Source organism: Fukomys damarensis, unplaced genomic scaffold, assembly GCF_012274545.1.
Source record: "Fukomys damarensis isolate Sample0158 unplaced genomic scaffold, DMR_v1.0_HiC HiC_scaffold_4, whole genome shotgun sequence".
Taxonomy (NCBI): Eukaryota; Metazoa; Chordata; class Mammalia; order Rodentia; family Bathyergidae; genus Fukomys; species Fukomys damarensis.
The window spans coordinates 40,627,843-40,634,230 of record NW_022900916.1 but is presented as its reverse complement, the minus strand read 5'-3'; the positions used below and the strand labels follow the sequence as shown (position 1 = coordinate 40,634,230).

General features: G+C 38.0%; 1 pseudogene; it reads right to left on the bottom strand.

Moving 5' to 3' along the window:
- Nucleotides 1-643: 643 nt before the first annotated feature.
- The window catches only part of LOC104868645, a 31,028-nt pseudogene continuing 25,283 nt past the window's right edge, over nt 644-6,388 (bottom strand).

Genomic DNA, 6,388 nt, shown 5'->3' with positions numbered 1-6,388 from the left:
TGTCTAACTCTATGAACAGTGCTGGCCTGGCCTTCACATCCTAGTTTTGAATTTTTTCCTTTATTGTTGTGAGTAGAGAGAAAAACCCACCCTATGTGTCCTCACCCCAACACAAGTCACTGTCATTATGGCTTTCACATCAAATATCTGTTTCCCTTTGTTCCAATTATTTGACCAAATTTATGTTCAGAAGTCAGACTTGCAAACATCAAAGCACCACAAATGCATGTGACATCTAGTGACAATGGGTTGAGAAATGACAATATAAATACCATATATCAAATTACCATTGTTTCACGCCAGGGTAAAAAGGGGTGGTGATGGGGATGGTAGTTTTAGGGCATGGAAGAGTCGCTTTGGAAAGAAATGAGAAAAAGAGCAGAACCAATCTCAAGCAGCCAAGTGAAGTTGAAGGGATGTGACCCTATGATCTCTCAGGTCGGTGGCCAGAATGGCCGTCTGCTAATGCATCTTGGCAAAGGAAATGGGAACCAAGTGCAGTGGTTGGCAAATGCAACAGTGCGTTGGTGGTAACAGCAGATTGGGAACAACCGGTTTCTCTTGAGCTTGAGGCCACACATTCCAATTCTCCAGAAGAAAAGTTCCCATGCACAATGGAACTGTCACAAGCTGCCAAGGCGGTTCAGTACTCTTCCTGCTGTTGCAGCTGCTGGTCATGGCCTTGGTCCTCTGCTTCTGTGTGGCCCTCATGTTCTTCTGAAGCATACAACACTTCCCTTAGTCGCTCTACAAGGTTATCATTTTCCTGCCCATGCTCTTGGCAGAGCAGCTCAATCTCTCAGCTTCCCGAAGTAGAAATCCCTTTCCTTCCCACACCTTCAAGTGCAAGTTTTAATGAACGTGCCTGCTAATTAAGCTGTATGACCTTTGTATCTAAATCTTTATTAGACTTCGATGCTGAGCCTCTGGACCTGGTTTAGATGCTGGACTGGATTTAGCTGCACCTGCTGTGGGAGAGTTTGCATGGTGTGACTTCTTGGTCAGCTGCAAGACTGCTTACCAGGGCCAGGGGGAGGAATTGCATCCTGGTCATGTCAGGCCTCAAATGGATCTTACTTCTTCTCATTGTAGTTTGTATCATACAATTTCTTAAACCACTGAATAAAATCCAGGTTGTCCTGGAAATGTCCTTTCACTAGCTTCTCCACTGAAATTACCTTATTAAAGTTCATTTGTTTAAATGATGTTTGCAGAAGTTTAAAATTGTGAATATAGTCATGCTCCAACTTTGCTAGAAATTTTACTTTTTTCAAATTAATGCAGCCTGGAAAGAGCAGCCCATGAACTGGCAATAGTCTACTCCTGAACAATGCCATTCCACTTTTGCATAGTTTAAACATTTCTTAATATATTAAATAGGGAGAACCTTTTTTAAATTCAAGAACAAGACAAGGATGTCCTCTACCACCACTCCCTTTCAACATAACACTTGAAACATTAGCAAGGCAAGAAAAAGAAATAAAAGGGATTTATATAGGATAAAAAGAACTCAAATTGTCATATATAGATGATATGATAGCCTATGTAGAATACCCCAATTTCCATAAAAACTAATAATTAATCATAATTAATAACCAAATTCAATAATGTAGCAGGATACAAATTCAACACACAAAAATCAATAGCATTCATGCATATGAAAAATGAACCCACTGAGAAAAACAATACCTTTCACAGTAGCATCAAGAAAAGTTAAATACTTAGTAATTAACTAAGGAAGTGAATGACATCTACAATGAAAAATACTGTGTGCTGAAAAAAATGAAATCAAAGAAGCTATCAGAAAATGTAAAGCTACCACTGTTCCTGAATAGGCAGATCCAATAGTCAAAATGGACATATTTCAAAAATTGTTATAGAGATTTTGCAATTCTAATCAAAATACAGCATTCTTTATAGACCTAGAGAAAACAAAACTAAAATACATATGGAACCAGAAGAGACCCAGCATAGCAAAAGCAACCCTGGGTAACAAGAGTAAAATGGAAAGCATTACAATCCTGAACATGAAGTTATATTACAAAGCTAAGCAGGTAACAGCAGCACAGCACTAGTACAAAAACAGACACGAGGATGAATGGAACAGAATGGATGATACAAAAATAATCCCATATCCATTCAGCTATTTAATCATTGGCAAAGGGGCCAAAAATATACACTGAAGGAAAGAGAGCTTCTCAATAAATGACTTTGGGAAAACTGTCTATACAGTACCAAAAGATGAATGTAGACCCATGTATTAATTTAAAAGCAAAACTAATCAAAGAACTGCTAAAAAAAGAACACTAATTTGGTAGACAATAAAATAGGAAAAAATTGAAGTCATAGGTCTAGGCAAGAAATTTCTGAACAGAATCACATTTGCAGAGAAAATAGCTCTGAGAATCAACAAATGGGATCATATGAAATTAAAGAGTTTCTGCGCAGCAAAAGAAACATACAAAAGAGTGAAAGAAGAATCTACAGAATAGAGAAAATATTTACCAGCTATTCCTCAGAGGATTCATATCTAGAATATACAAAGAACTCAAAAAATTGTATGCTCCAAATAAAAAACTTAATCAAAAAATAGGCAATTAAAATGAATATACTTCCCAGAAATAAAAATGGACAATAAATACATGAAGAAATTCTTGACATCACTGCCCATTGGAGAAATGAAAATTAAAACAACACTGAGAGTCCATCTTACTCTAGAAAGAATGGAGGTCATTAGAAATAAAAAATACAAAATGCAGCCAGGCATGGTGGTCACGCCTGTAAGCCTAGCACTCAGGAAGCTGAAGCAGAAGGATCGCTGTGAGTTTGAGACCAACCTGGGCTACACAGTGAGTTCCAGGTCAGTCTCAACTATATAGTGAAAATTAAAACAACACTGAGAGTCCATCTTACTCTAGAAAGAATGGAGGTCATTAGAAATAAAAAATACAAAATGCAGCCAGGCATGGTGGTCACGCCTGTAAGCCTAGCACTCAGGAAGCTGAAGCAGAAGGATCGCTGTGAGTTTGAGACCAACCTGGGCTACACAGTGAGTTCCAGGTCAGTCTCAACTATATAGTGTGAGTCTGTCTCAAAAAATAAAATAAATAAATAAATAAATAAATACAAAATGCTGGTGAGGATGTGGGGAAAAAGGCACTCCTTTTATATTGTTGGTGGTAAAGTAAGCTAATATAACCAATGTAGAAAGCAGTATGGAGAGTCCTCAAACATAAATAAATAAATAAATAAACCTATAAATTCCATTTGGCCCAGAAATTTTTCTTGGTATCTTTCTGAAAGAGTTATCGATGTATTACTAGTGATACATGCTGTTATGGCTTGTGTCTAGATATCCCCCCAAAAGTCTCATACAGTTTTTGAGAGGTGACTAGATGTATAGTGTGTGACACTCACACTGATTTATGGTGCAATGCTGGTCTCAAGGGCTCTAAGACTAAGGGTATGAGTGCTACACTCATAAATATCCTAGATAAGGTATGAAAGACAGCTTTTTCTGTCTTTTGCTTGCCATAAAGTATTTTCATCTGTGATACCCCTCTGCCAAACTACACTGCCTTAGAACCAGCAGATTATAGAGTAAAACTCTATAAACTATGAGCTAAATATGCTTTTTTGTTCTTTGTGTGTTTGCTTCAGCAACGAAGAAAGTAACAAGACAGAATTTAGCACCAGGTGTAGGGTCATTGCTGTGAAATTACCTGGCCATGTGGCTCAACAGCCTTTAAAACTGGCTTGTGGGGAGGATAGAAGTTAGGAAAGGTGCAGAGATGCCAGTTTAAAAAATAAAGCTAGAACACCTAGGTTGGACTTGATGGGTGATTGTGGTCAGAGCTCCAAAATGCTGATAAAAATTCTGTCAATAAAGACCAGGCTCAAGAGATTTCTGCTGGAAGGAAGACTACATTTGTTGTTAGACTCTGGTCAATGAGTGTCAGGCTTTGGCAGAAAGTTTGTCTACATTTTTCTCATACCCAGAGACTAAGATTGAGATCAAGGGTGGCTGATTAATTAATTTGGCAAAAGAATTTACAAGGCAGTGTAGTGTTAAGGTGGTGACATGGCTATTGTTGGGGGCTTTTAGCCAGATTTATGTTGATAATCAAGAGCAAAAACTCAACAAAATGATGTAAAACATTTTGTTTGGCCAGAAAAAATGGTTTAGTAAAGCAATGGATATAGATTGCAAATAGAAAAGAAGAGGTCTTGTTTGTTGGGGTGGGGGAGTGTTAGAAAATAAAAATGATAGTCCCTGGGCATCACAAAAAACAGCTGAGCTCTACTCTTTGCAGCCTCAGAATTCTGAAAGTAAATATCTTTCTTAAAACATAAAAAGCCCAGAGCACCATGTTCTAAAATGGCAGCACCCTAAAAAATGTTCCTCTAGATTTAATTCAAAGGCACTAGAGTCCTACAGCAGAGAGAGAGAGAGAGAGAGAGAGAGAGAGAGAGAGAGAGAGAGAGAGAGAAAAAAAGAGTGAGAGAGAGAGAGAGAGAGACCGCGAAACTACTGGCTCCAACAGGCAGCAGACCTTAGCATCATCAGTGTGGTGCCGGTTTTAGGCACATACAAAATGCAAATGTTATAAGGTCAGAAAGGCTTCCACTCACATTTCAAAAGCAGGCTTGGGAGGCCAGGCATCAGCTCCCTGAGAGTGCAATGTGTGAAGCTGTGAGGATTAAACCAAAGGTAGAATGGATACCCAAGAAGGTTAAAGAAGCCAGGAACATAGTTCATCCAAGGAAAGCTGCAAGGAGTGATGGAAGCCAGCTAAAGAAAAAAGCCATGAGAGATACGACCAAAAGTGTCAGAGGGCTGGAGCTACCTAAGCCCTTTAGACTTCACAACTTGCCACAGTTTTCTGGGGATGCTAAAAGCACAACCCTGCTAGATTTTGGTCTTGCTTTGTGACCCTTCCTTGCTATCCCTCTGTTTATAACTTTTTAAATGAAAATATCTACCTTATACCATTGAACATAGAAACTATCTAACTTTCTCTTCATTTGTACAGAGGCTTGGAGCTAAGAGTTTGCCTTAAAATCTCAAAAGGAGACTTTGGACTTGGACTTTTCAGTAATGCTGAAACAGAACTTTGGCAAATCTTAGAGATAAGACTAAATCATTTTTGCATATAGGAATTTGCATGAGTCTCTGGTGGAGGAGGGGTGGAAGGTCATAGCTTGTGTCTAGACACCCCCGAAAGCCTCATGCAGTCATAGGTGGGGCTTTTTCAGAGGTGGCTGAATCTAGAGTGTGTGATTGATTCATGGTGCAATGCTTAAGATTAAGCTTGTTAGGATTAGGGTTGGGTGATTACCAGATCACTTCTCTGATTCGTCTGGCACTGTCCTACCTCAGTCACCTGAATACTATATAAGGACAGAAACAGGCTTGTCTTGTACCTTAATTGCTTGCTTTTGCGGTCTCCTACTTGTCATGAATTGTTCTCTGCAATGTCCCTCTGGCAAGCCACCCTGCCACAGAGTCAACCGATTATAAACTAAAACCTCTAAAAACCGTGAACTAAATAACCGTTTCCTCCTTCAACTTTGGGTGTTGGATAAAAAGTAACTAACACATGCATACCCAGGTTTATAGCAGCACAATTCATAATAGCTAAATCTTGGAAGTAGTCTTTATGTTCATCACTGGATGAATGAATAAATTAAACATAGTGTTTACACACAAGGGAGTACTGTTCTACTAAAGATAAACTTGAATCATTAGGAGGAAAATGGATACTACTTGGGGCCATAATGTTAAGTTAAATAAATTGGACACATAGCTTTAAATGTCACATGGCTTTTCTTACATATGAAATCCAAATAATAAATAAAGAGCAAAATAAAAGATAATAAAACGTCGGGAGATAGATCTTTCTCAAGTGGGAAGAGGATCAAGAGATGAAGGAAGGAGGGAGGAGAGGAAAAAGGGATGAAAAGAATGAATGAAGTTGTATTACATATATGTACCAGCTCCACACTAGGAAGGTAAACATTATATACATAAACATGTACTAATAAAAAATAAAACTTAAATACATTTAAAAGCTATTAAAATATCTCTACTGAGATATTTCTGTTATTTTGTAAAGAAGCTTGCTACCTAGAAAATAATGTCATTTAAATACATTTGAAATACTAATTTGTCTAAAACTGAAAGTAAATCTTTAAGTTAACTAACAGAAGCTTATTTTTTGTGTTTGAGTTTGTTTTTTGGTACCAGGGATCAAACTTGGGGTCTTGTGCTTGCCAGGCAATCGGCAGAACCAATGAGCCCCAGAAACCTATTTTTAACAATTGAGATACAGTTCAAGAAATATCAGATCTTTTCTTTTATTTATGTCTTTGTTCAAATCCATAAGGG